Source organism: Bombina bombina, chromosome 3, assembly GCF_027579735.1.
Source record: "Bombina bombina isolate aBomBom1 chromosome 3, aBomBom1.pri, whole genome shotgun sequence".
NCBI lineage: Eukaryota > Metazoa > Chordata > Amphibia > Anura > Bombinatoridae > Bombina > Bombina bombina.
The window spans coordinates 609,650,759-609,663,667 of record NC_069501.1 but is presented as its reverse complement, the minus strand read 5'-3'; positions in this window follow the sequence as shown (position 1 = coordinate 609,663,667).

Here is a 12,909-nt window from a genome sequence, read left to right as displayed (position 1 = left end):
CTCTAATTTTGGTATCGGAGCCGTCTTATCTCAAAGAAGTAAAACTACACAAGAATTACATCCAATTGCATTCCACTCAAGATCCTTACTTCCAGCCGAAATAAACTATAATGTAGGTGATAAGGAATTACTAGCGATCAAATGTTCCTTGGAGCATTGGAGGCATCTCTTAGAGGGATCTTCAGTCCCATTCTTGATCTACACCGATCACAAGAATCTTGAATACCTCAGAAAAAACAAGACACTGTCTGCTCGTCAAGTAAGATGGTCCCTGTTCCTTGACAGGTTTGATTTTTTAATCACGTACAAGCCTGGCACATCCAATATAAAAGCTGATGCCCTATCCCGAATTCCTGAAAACAAGTTAAATCCTGAAACTTTAAATCCCATCATTTCTCATGAAAAATTCCTGAGATCCCTCACAACTCTAGAAAAAGAGATCATACTAGAGGCTAATAAAGAAAAAGACTTACCTATGGATTGTGTCAAGGATATTAAAACAAACCTTTACCTACATCACGATAAAATATATGTTCCCAGAACACTCAGAGGAATCATCCTACAACACCATCACGATAATGTCTTAGCTGGGCACAAGGGTGTACAAAAAAACACCAAGCTAATCAAACGTTACTTTTGGTGGCCTCAAATGGAACATAGTATTGAAACATACATAAAATCCTGTGACACCTGTGCAAGGAACAAAATTATACATAAAAAACCAATAGGTTATCTCACACCTCTGCCAATACCGAGTTCACCATGGTCCATCATATCAATGGATTTTATAGTGGATCTACCAGTATCTCAACAACACAACACTATATTAGTAGTTGTTGACCATCTGACTAAACTGGCACATTTTCTACCGCTTAAAAAACTACCTACCGCTATAGCCACTGCTAAGGTTTTCTTAGATCACATAGTACGTCTACATGGCGTTCCCTCAACCATTATCACTGACCGGGGGACACAGTTTACCTCTTCCTTTTGGAGGTCCCTCTGCAAACTTTTGAAAATAGACACGAGATACTCGACAGCATTTCACCCACAGACAAATGGTCTAACTGAACATTTGAACCAGACGTTAGAGCAGTTCTTACGATGTTACCTCACCCATTTACAAGATGACTGGATTGATTATCTGCCGATGGCGGAATTTTCATACAATAACTCGATCTCAAGCTCCACTAAGATGACACCTTTCTTTGCCACCTATGGCTACCATCCCTCAACAATAGCTCTATCTCATGTTGCAGTACCTTGTCCAAGTGTAACTGACTTCTCCTCGACTTTAGAAGACAGATTGAAAATAATCAAACTCCATTTATCTGAGGCTAAAGAACGCCAGAAGAAATACTATGATCTGCATCACTCTCCAACTCCATCTTACAAAGTCGGTGATTCAGTACTTCTATCCACTAAACATCTGAAACTTCAACTCCCCAGCAAGAAATTGGCCAATCAATACTTAGGGCCTTTTCCTATAGTCTCCATCATCAACCCGAATGCTGTCAAACTGAAATTACCATCTGACTGTAGATTACACCCAGTCTTTCATGTATTGCTGCTAAAGCCATACCATTCCCTACAAAAGGATTTGCCACCTCCTCCTCTACCGCTTTCGGATGGACCTGAATTTGAGGTCGAACGGATACTTGATTCCCGTAAATATCGGGGTACTCTCCAGTATTTCGTTAAATGGAAGGGTTATGGGTTGGAAGAGAATACCTGGGTGTCCCACTTAGATCTTCACGCTCCTAGATTGCAAGCAGCTTTTCATCGCCGTTATCCTGACAAGCCTTCCTAAACTGGGGGATTTGGGGGAGCTTGACAGGGGGGGGTATGTGATATACCTTTAAGGTATATCCCCTCCTACCTCACTGATCCTTTATAAGGCTTCCTGTTTCACTCATTCCTTGCCTGAATATTGAAGGACTAACGCTACTCCAGCTACTAGCACCTTCTGGCTCTTCCAGCTATAGTTTTGTAATACCCGTTTAGGGTTCTGAAACTTGCCACAAATCCAATATTACTTTGGTCTCTTAAATATCTCTTTCACTCATCGGAAGGAAGGATTATTGATATCTCACAACAAACCTTTATACCGGTATCAACTCTTCTCTCCACTGCCGAATTCCTAACACTGCTTACTAGTGACACGGAGAATCGCAGCTACCGCAGGCCCGGAAGTGAGTCACACACACGCTGCAGTCTCAGCTTGCTACGCTCCTCGCCGAACAGGTACAAAATAGCTCTTTAAACTTACCAAGGTGATCTGTTACCAAACTCTGTATGGGCTATATCATATCCATTCCTAATATACGAACCAACGAACCTGCTTGATTTATTTACGGTTCTGTATCTTGACTTGTTTGAACTTATTCCCTGTATATATTGATCCTATCTGTTTTTATCTGTGTGAACTAGCGTGCCTGAGTGAAGAGAGTGTGTGTTTGTGAAGGCTACAATCAAGCACATTACCTACCTAAGTTTAACCACTACGAGTTAATAAATATACAAAGTATCACTTACTTGTCTCTTAAACTTATACAAGCTCTAGGAGACACAAGTATCATTGAAGCATTCACACTGCTTCTAATTTTGCTGTATTATTAAAACACGCTCAATGTATCTTCCTCCCTAAGTAAAAGGATACTTTTGGGGTCTGTTTACACAAGAGCTACAAACTATAAAACTCTCATATAAAGAGAACTGTTACACAGACAGTATAGTTAGTAATTTAAATAAAAAAATTTTTTAGTGTTGATCTTAATCCTCAGTTTGCTCGTGCCCTAGAATTGCACTTTTCTAGCCAATTATTGCCAGCAATCATATTTCTTTTAACAGTATTGCAAAAATTGTCAATCATCACTGTTTTGACTGTCAGTAATCAGTCTCCTAGTGTCCTTGAATTGCATTTACCTCCTGCCTGCCAGCCTTTTGTGCCAGGCCGTCTTTCCAACTATTTACACCAATCATAATTGTTGTCACAGTATAGTTACTAATTAAAATTAAAAAATTATTGATTGTTGATGATCTTAATCCTCAGTTTGCTCGTGCCCTAGAATTGCACTTTTTTACTTCCTTGCAAGACTGTGTGCCAGGCCTACTTGAAAAATATTTACACCAATCATATTTGTTGTGATAGTATTCTTAATAATTAAAAATTAAAATTTTTAATAGTTGTTGTGAATCCTCAGTTTGCTGGTGCCATTGAATAGCACTTTCCTCCTGCCTTGCAGCCTGCTGTGAGCCAGGCCCACCTAGCCAATTGTTGCCAGCAATCATATTTCTTTTAACAGTATTGCAAAAATTGTCAATCATCACTGTTTTGACTATCAGTAATCAGTCTCCTAGTGTCCTTGAATTGCATCTACCTTCTGCCTGCCAGCCTTTTGTGCCAGGCCGTCTTTCCAACTATTTACACCAATCCTAATTTTTTGTCACAGTACAGTTACTAATTAAAATTAAAAAATTCATGATTGTTGATGATCTTAATCCTCAGTTTGCTTGTGCTCTAGAATTGCACTTTTTTACTTCCTTGCAAGACTGTGTGCCAGGCCTACTTGAAAAATATTTACACCAATCATATTTGTTGTGACAGTATTCTAATAATTAAAAATTTAAAATTTTGGTAATAGTTGTTGTTACTCCTCAGTTTGCTGGTGCCATTGAATAGCACTTTCCTCCTGCCTTGCAGCCTGCTGTGAGCCAGGCCCACCTAGCCAATTGTTGTCAGCAATCATATTTCTGTCAACAGTATTGCAAAAATTGTCAATCATCACTGTTTAGACTGTCAGTAATCAGTCTCCTAGTGTCCTTGAATTGCATCTACCTCCTGCCTGCCATCCTTTTGTGCCAGGCCGTCTTGCCAACTATTTACACCAATCCTAATTTTTTGTCACAGTATAGTTACTAATTAAAATTAAAAAAATCTTGATTGTTGATGATCTTAATCCTCAGTTTGCTCGTGCCCTAGAATTGCACTTTTCTACAGCCTTCCAAGCCTGTGTGCCAGGCCTACTTAAAAAATATTTTCACCAATCATATTTTTTTTTTTTTATAAATAAATTTTTATTAACAATGAATGTACAGAACCAAAACACATCACAGTTTACATTTAACATATTAGTGAACGCTATAACACTCGAGTTTCCTAAGGACAAATGACATTCAAAATATGGTCATTAGACCTTTAGGGAGGAACCAATTTGCCCTGTAATCATACTTCAGCTGCGTACTTTCACTTTCCCGTGGATGTGCAATGGCTTGTCAATGAGTAGGTTTCCCTTTCTAATTTTAGCTTAGTTAACATTCTGTAAATTAGGTAGCGCATGGTGCCATACGTCATACCTTATAATCCTGACATCGAAGTGAGGTAGGACAGTTGGGGGTAGTGGTATACGTAGTTGGGTAAACTATCGAAAAAGTCGGTCACCCACCTCTCTCAACGGGAAGAGGAGGGGATATTAGGGGGAGAGGTAGAGATGGTAAATGGCGAGGGGAAGGAGGGGAGGGTTAGGGGCAGCGAAGAGCACCTCAAGTCACACATAGTGAGGTGCATCTTCTAGGGGAGGGAGGGGCGAGACGGTCAAGAGGAGGTCTCCTATTTTAGAGAGAGTAGAGCATTATGCGTTTGGTTTCAGGTAGGCCTCCCATGGTTCCCATATTAGGGAGAAGAGATCTGACTGTTTCCTTGTTCTAAAGACATAGTCCTCCATTACTTTGAGATATTGCAAGTAGTCAAGAACTGCCTGCCATGTAAAAGGGCAAGGCCCAGAGTATCCGGGCCGGGAGCACCAAGGCCGTACAGGCCGCGCTGACCCTCGCCCAGAGCGGCCGAAGCTTGTCACATGACCACCACATGTGAAGTGGGGACCCTATCTCTCCACAATCCCTCCAACACAGGGGTGAGTGCTCAGGGTAGAGAGTCCGAAGCTTGGTCTGCACTAAGTGCCATCTGGTGAGGATCTTAAAATAAAGTTCATACATTGTGATGCAATGGAGCGGAGCTTTAGTTAGTTGTATCGCCTTAGACCACTCAAGTGGCGCAAAGGTCAGTCCTAGCTCAGTCTCCCAGGAAGCCATATGTCTGGTTTTCACCAAAGTGGGAGGCCCCAGGAGGGCTCCATAATGGGTGGTGAGGGGTTTGAACAATTGTAAGTTCGCTCCCCATCTAATCTCCCAAATTGTGAGTCTCCTGATCCGGTCAATTAGGAATCCCCATGTTTTCATCATAGACCTGAGTCTCGTAAAGTCAAACTCCAGAGGACGGGGAATCCCGTATTTAGCAATCATATCCCGGGACGAAAGAAGGTTCTCGTCTGAGTAGAAATCACCCAGTGTGGAGATCTCTAAATCCCTCCAAGGGGCAAGGCGAGTATTGGGAAGACTCTGCAATAGTGACATAACCGGGTGGATAGGAGAGGGATGCGGGGCAATCAACTGGTGGTGTCTGAGGCTGAACCAGGACAATTGACAGCCCTTGACTAGAGAGTTGGAAATCAAAATCTGTGTGGCCAGATGCGGAGGGACCCTGTAAGGAATCCACTTCGCATTTTCCACTTGTTCCATGTTTTCACAAGTCAGCTGACTTAGGCTATTTAGGTGTTCACCTGTGTGCAAACAGGTGCTTAGTTATTTTCCTTGTAGCAGTTTACAGCTCTCCTGCTCAATGCAGCTACTCGCCTAAATACCAAGCTCTCTCTTTTGGATTACAATTTGTTCATTCAAAATAGAACCAGTTTTTCCTACTACAAGTTTCTACAATGTTACCTCTCTAAGAAACCAGCTACAAATTATCTGCTGCTTGTTGCTTTATATCAATCTTTGCTACACACAGCCAAGCCTCTCTCACTAAATGGCAGTCTCACTGTAACTGAACAAACAGGATTGGCGTAACATTCTAACTTGGTACATTGCTGAACTGATTTCAATGATCTATAGTAAGTTGGGACTGTTTTCCTCTCACTCCTTACCTGCAAGCACAAGATTTGTTTGTTTCTCAGCATCTGATACTTTTGTCAGATCTCTCCGCTTGTGCTGCTGTCACTCAGCACATTGACTCCTCCCACACATATTAAATATTCTAAAGTTTCTTATGCATCCAGTACTTATCTCTCACATTTGGGACTTCCTTTACTTTATGTACTGAACAATATAGTATACCTGAAGCCTTTTGTTCTGCTTCCTGTTATTTACCAAATTTGATAACAGAGACAGCTATTGAATTTATACATTACTTTATTTACAAATATTAATTTCCTTTCACTTTCAGGCATACAGTCTATGCTATTTAATAGCCTGTTTAAGAAAGTGATACAAATACATTTTTTCTCAAGTCTGCAGTTGTGATCTTTTGCTCCTTCTTCATCAGGCATTACAGACCCATAGCAAGTCCGAGAGGTCAACATAGGCAGGGAGGGAAGCTTGTTCCAGTTCCCTCCATCTCGTTGGGGGAAAGTTAGGACCCCATGCAGAGATGTGCGAGAGCATCGCTGCTTGGTGGTACAATTGGATGGAAGGTAGCCCCAAGCCTCCCCGGTCTATCGGGGCCTGGAGTGTGGCCGCTGCCACTCTCGGACGCTTATTATCCCAGACATAGGAATTGAATGCGGTTTGAAAGCCACGCAAAGTCTTTTCCAGCACAGGAATGGGGATACATCTCATAATATAGGTTACCTTAGGGAGAATCATCATCTTCAAGGCAGCAATTCTGCCCATCCAAGAGATTTCTTCGTATTTTTTGGAACTCAATCTCACCTCAACTTCCCGCAGCAGGACTGCGTAGTTTTTCTGGGTCAGTGAGGAAGAGAGTAAGATCGTCAGCGAAGAGTGCCAATTTCTGGCAGGTATCATGAATTTGGAGGCCCTGTACAACAGGGCTATCTCTAATGGCCTCCGCGAGAGGCTCCATCACCAGTGCAAAGAGGAGCGGGGACAAGGGGCAACCTTGTCTGGTCCCATTCCTAATCACGACTTTAGGTGAGCAGAAGCCCATACCTTTGATAACGGCTGTCGGGGAGGTGTAAAGGGCAGCAGTAGCCGCACAAAACGTTTCAGGGACCCCAAAATGTTCCAGGGTGCAGAACATGTAATCCCACCCCACCCTGTCAAACGCTTTCTCCGTGTCTATTGACAAGGTGAGGAGGGGTAGTCCCATATCCGCCGCTTCCATGAAGATGTTAAGGAGTCTACGGGTATTATCTGTACCCTGTCTCCCTTGCACAAATCCAACTTTGTCCAAATGGACCAGAGAGGGCAAGTGTTTTCCAAGCCTAGTCGCCAGGACCTTGGCGTAGACCTTCACGTCTACGTTAATAAGGGAGATAGGCCGATAGCTCGCACAGAGGCTCGGGTCTTTCCCCTCCTTGGGAATAGTCAGGATATTAGCTTCCAGAAATTCAGGGAGAAAAGCTCCCCTCTCCCTTACTGCAGCGAAAAGACGAAGTAAAACGGGGGATAACACCTGGGTAAGAGAGCGATAGAAGAGGCCCGTAAATCCATCTGGGCCCGGAGCCTTATGTGGCTTCAGAGTCACAATGGCAGCCTTAATCTCCTCCAATGTGAAAGGGGCATTGAGGTCATCAACCGCATCTGCATCTAAGGAGGGGAGCTCCAGATCCTTCAAAAACCGCTGGGTTGCTTGTCTGCGAGCCTCAACTCCCAGAGAGTCGCTATTTAAGTTATAAAGTGAGGTGTAATAATCAGCAAATGCTTTCCCTATATCCTTCGGGGAGCGAACAATGCCTGCTGTTGTTGAAATCGCAGGGATCCTGGCCTGGACCGCCCGGTCCCGGAGCTTACGGGCCAGCAGCCTATCGGCTTTGTTTCCTTTATAGTAGTACACCTGTCGGAGTCTGAGCAAATTAGCTTGAACTTGCAACTGCTCTCTCTTATTGATTTCAACTCTAATGACTCCAACCCGGTCGCCCAAGGTGGGCGTTGGGTCATTTTTGTTGGCTAGCTCAGTTTGTCTCAGTTCCGCATATAGTTTCGCAAGGGACACCTTGTTTATAGCCCTTAAGTGTGCACTTTTCTTCAGAAAATGGCCTCTGAGATAAGCTTTAAGTGCAGCCCAAAGAATTTCCTGGCTCGTGTCTCCTGTGTCATTATGTCTTAGAAAATCCAAGATTATCTCCACCAACTGAGGGACCTCCCGCTATTAGAATACTGTTGTGACAGTATTCTAATAATTAAAAATTAAAATTTTTGGTAATAGTTGTTGTGAATCCTCAGTTTGCTGGTGCCATTGAATAGCACTTTCCTCCTGCCTTGCAGCCTGCTGTGAGCCAGGCCCACCTAGCCATTTGTTGCCAGCAATCATATTTCTTTTAACAGTATTGCAAAAATTGTCAATCATCACTGTTTTGACTGTCAGTAATCAGTCTCCTAGTATCCTTGAATTGCATCTGCCTCCTGCCTGCCATCCTTTTGTGCCAGGCCGTCTTGCCAACTATTTACAACAATCATAATTTTTGGTCACAGTATAGTTACTAATTTCAATTTAAAAATTCTTGATTGTTGATGATCTTAATCCTCAGTTTGCTCGTGCCCTAGAATTGCACTTTTCTACTGCCTTCCAAGCCTGTGTGCCAGGCCTACTTGAAAAATATTTACACCAATCATAGTTGTTGTGACAGTATTCTTAATAATTAAAAAATAAAATTGTTGGCAATAGTTGTTTAGAATCCTCAGTTTGCTGGTGCCATTGAATAGCACTTTCCTGCTGCCTTGCAGCCTGATGTGAGCCAGGCCCACCTAGCCAATTGTTGCCAGCAATCATATTTCTTTTAACAGTATTGCAAAAATTGTCAATCATCACTGTTTTGACTGTCAGTAAACAGTCTCCTAGTGTCCTTGAATTGCATCTACCTCCTGCCTGCCAGCCTTTTGTGCCAGGCCGTCTTGCCAACTATTTACAACAATCATAATTGTTGTCACAGTATAGTTACTAATTAAAATTAAAAAAAATTTGATTGTTGATCTTAATCCTCAGTTTGCTTGTGCCATTGAATTGCACTTTTCTACTGCCTGCCAGCCTGTGTGCCAGGCCCAACTATCCAATTAGTGCCAGCAATCATATTTCTTTTAACAGTATTGCAAAATGTGTCAATCATCACTGTTTTGACTGTCAATCTGCAGTCTACTAGTGCCCTTGAATTGCATTTTCCTCCTGCCTGCCTGCCTGTGTGCCAGTCCCAACTAGCCAATTAGTGCCACCACTCATATTTATTGTAACAGGATTGGAATTTTTGTTAATCATAACTGTTTTGACTGTGATTCTTCAGTCTCCTAGTGCCATTGAATTGCAGTTTCCTTTCTCCCAGCGTGTGTGCCAGACAGGCCCATTTGACAAATAGTGCCAAACAATCATATTTGTTGCCACAGTACTTGTAAGTTGTAATATTTTAAAAAATTAAGAATTTGTGATTTTTAAAACATCTGTCTTTTTTGTTGTTGTCAGTCTCACAGTGTATAATGTGCCCACTTTCACAGTGCCACACACTCAATTGGTGTAATAGTATTGTTAGTGTCCATTTAAAAAAAATGACAGGCAGAGGCAGGCCACCCCGCAGGTTCCGTGGTCGTGGTCGTGGTCGTGGTGCTGTGATTCCTTTAGACCCTACAAATATGCACATTGTTCAGATGCCGGGTGCCAGGGGGGACGCAAAAACTTCTGAGGAGGACCTAGTTGAATGGCTAACACAGGACACCCAATCTTCTTCAGCTTACGCTGTTAGTCCTCCTAACCTTGACGCACCATCTAAGTCCAGCTGTGCTTTGGGCAGGTCTCAAGTGACCAGTGCCACTCCGCCGCCTGTCGCCACCACCAACACTAGCACCACAGCCGCTTCACTTGATCTGTCACAGGAGTTATTGACACATCATTTGGAAGAAATGAGTGATGCGCAACCATCATAGACAGAGGATGTAGATAATAGTGATAAGTCTCAGTCAGGCAGCATTACCGACATGGAGGTACGGTGTGATGATGATGATGATGTTGTACCCGCTGCTGCTTCCTTTCTTGATGTTTCAGATACAAGTGAAGCGGTTGATGATGATGTGTCGGTGGATGTCACGTGGGTGCCTGCTAGATGAGAAGAAGAAGAGGAGGAAAGTTCAGATGGGGAGACAGAGAGGAGGAGGAGGAGGAGATGATTTGGAAGCACGGGGAGGTCGTCTCAAGGAGCTAGTGGCACAGTCAGACAGCATGCATCGTCACCAGGGGTCAGTCAGACAGCACGCCGATGCCCATCAACGCATGCTGTTGCCACCACCAGAATGCCGTCATCGCAGAGCTCAGCAGTGTGGCATTTTTTTGTGTGTCTGCCTCTGACAACAGCGATGCCATTTGCAACCTGTGCCAAAAGAAACTGAGTCGTGGGAAGTCCAACAGCCACCTAGGTACAACTGCTTTGCGAAGGCACATGGTCTCCCATCACAAAGGCCGATGGGAAGAACACATGAGTAGAAGCAGCACACAAAGTGAAAGCCACCCTCCTCCTCCTGCTCCAGCATCTTCAGCCATGTCAACCAGTGCTGTCCTCCTTGCCCCCTCTCAACCATCCTCCACTCAGTCTCTCTTACGTAGCAGTTCCTGGTCATCTGCCCACAGTCAGGTGTCTGTCAAGGACATGTTTGAGCGTAAGAAGCCAATTTCTCAAAGTCACCCCCTTGCCCAGCGTCTGACAGCTGGCTTGTCTGAACTCTTAGCCCGCCAGCTTTTACCATACAAGCTGGTGGAGTCTGATGCTTTCAAAAAATTTCTATCTATTGGGACACCGCAGTGGAAGGTACCTGGCAGAAATTTATTTTCACAAAAGGCAATCCCAAACCTGTACTCTGTTGTGAGAAAAGAAGTTCTGGCATGTCTGGCACACAGCGTTGGGGCAAGGGTCCATATGACCATGGATAGCTGGTCTGCAAAGCATGGTCAGGGCAGGTATATCACCTACACTGCGCATTGGGTAAACCTGCTGACTTCTGACAAGCATGGAATGCGTGGCTCTGCAGAAGAGTTGGTGACACCGCCACGACTTGCAGGCAGGCCTGCTGCTACCTCCTCTACTCCTCCTACTCCATCCTCTTCCATAACCTCTTCCTCGGCTGAGTCCTCTTCAACTTCTGCGTCTTGCTCCACATCTATGGCACCCCCCCAGCTCCCCAGGTACTATGCTACATCCCGGGTATGGCAGTGTCACGCCGTCTTGGGGTTGACTTGCCTAAAAGCGGAGAGTCACACCGCACCAGCACTCCTGACCGCCCTGAACGCACAGGTGGATCAGTGGCTGACTCCGCACCAACTGGAGATTGGCAAGGTTGTTTCTGACAATGGAAGTAATTTGGTGGTGGCATTGAAATTGGGCAAGTTGACACATGTGCCGTGCATGGCACATGTGTGTAATCTAATTGTACAACGATTTGTCCATAAGTACCCAGGCTTACAGGACGTCCTGAAGCAGGCCAGGAAGGTGTGTGGCCATTTCAGGCATTCCTACATGGCCATGGCGCACTTGTCTGATATCCAGCGTCGAAACAACCTGCCAGTGAGGCGCTTGATTTGCGTCAGCCCGACACGGTGGAATTCAACACTCCTAATGTTTGACCGCCTGCTCCAACAAGAAAAAGCTGTTAATGAGTATTTGTATGACCGGGGTGCTAGGACAGCCTCTGGGGAGCTGGGGATATTTTTTCCAAATTACTGGACGCTGATGCGCAATGCCTGTAGGCTCATGCGTCCTTTTGAGGAGGTGACAAACCTTGTCAGTCACACCGAAGGCACCATCAGCAACATCATACCATTTGTTTTCTTCCTGGAGCGTGCCCTGTGAAGAGTGCTGGATCAGGCAGTAGATGAGCGTGAAGAGGAAGCGGGAGAGTTGTGGTGTCCATCACCCCCGCAAACAGCCGAATCAGCATCGCTTGCTGGACCTGCGGCAACGCAGGAAGAGGATTGTGAGGAAGAGGAGTCAGAGGAGGAATGTGGCTTTGAGGAGGATGAGGAGGAGGAAGACCGAGCACAACAGTCATCCCAGGGTGCTCGTTGTTGTCACCTCTCTGGTACCCGTGGTGTTGTACGTGGCTGGGGGGAAGAAGATAACATTAGTGAGATCAGTGAGGAGGAGGAACGCGACATGATTAGCTCAGCATCCAACCTTGTTCAAATGGGTTCTTTCATGCTGTCGTGCCTGTTGAGGGACCCTCGTATAAAAAAGCTGAAGGAGAACGACCTGTAATGGGTGTCCACGCTCCTCGACCCCCAGTATAAGCATAAAGTGCCTGAAATGTTACCAAATTCCCGCAAGTCGGAAAGGATGGAGCATTTTCATAATAAATTAAAAACTATGCTTTACACAGCGTATAAGGGTGATGTCACAGCACCACGGGAATGTAACAGGGGAAGAGATTAAATTAATCCTCCTCCCACGACCACGGCGGCAAGGACCGGGCGCTTTCCTGACGTCTTGTTGATGGAGGACATGCGTACCTTTTTAACTCCCATGCACCATCAGAGCCTTTCGGGATCCAGCCTTAGAGAAAGACTCAACCGACAGGTAGCAGACTACTTAGCTTTAACTGCAGATCTCGACACTCTCAGGAGGGATGGACCCCTTGACTACTGGGTGTGCAGGCTGGACTTGTGGCCTGAGCTATCCCAATTTGCAATAGAACTTCTGGCCTGCCCCGCTTCAAGTGTCCTGTCCGAAAAGGACTTTTAGTGCAGCAGGAGGTTTTGTCACTGAGAAGAGAAGTCGCCTAGGTCAAAAAAGCCTTGACTATCTCACTTTTATAAAAATGAATGAGGGCTGGATCCCGAAGGGACTGACATTGGGCGATACATTTGAATAAAAAAGTCCTGATGATGAGATGAGCTGGCTTGGGCTACAACTGGTACACAGG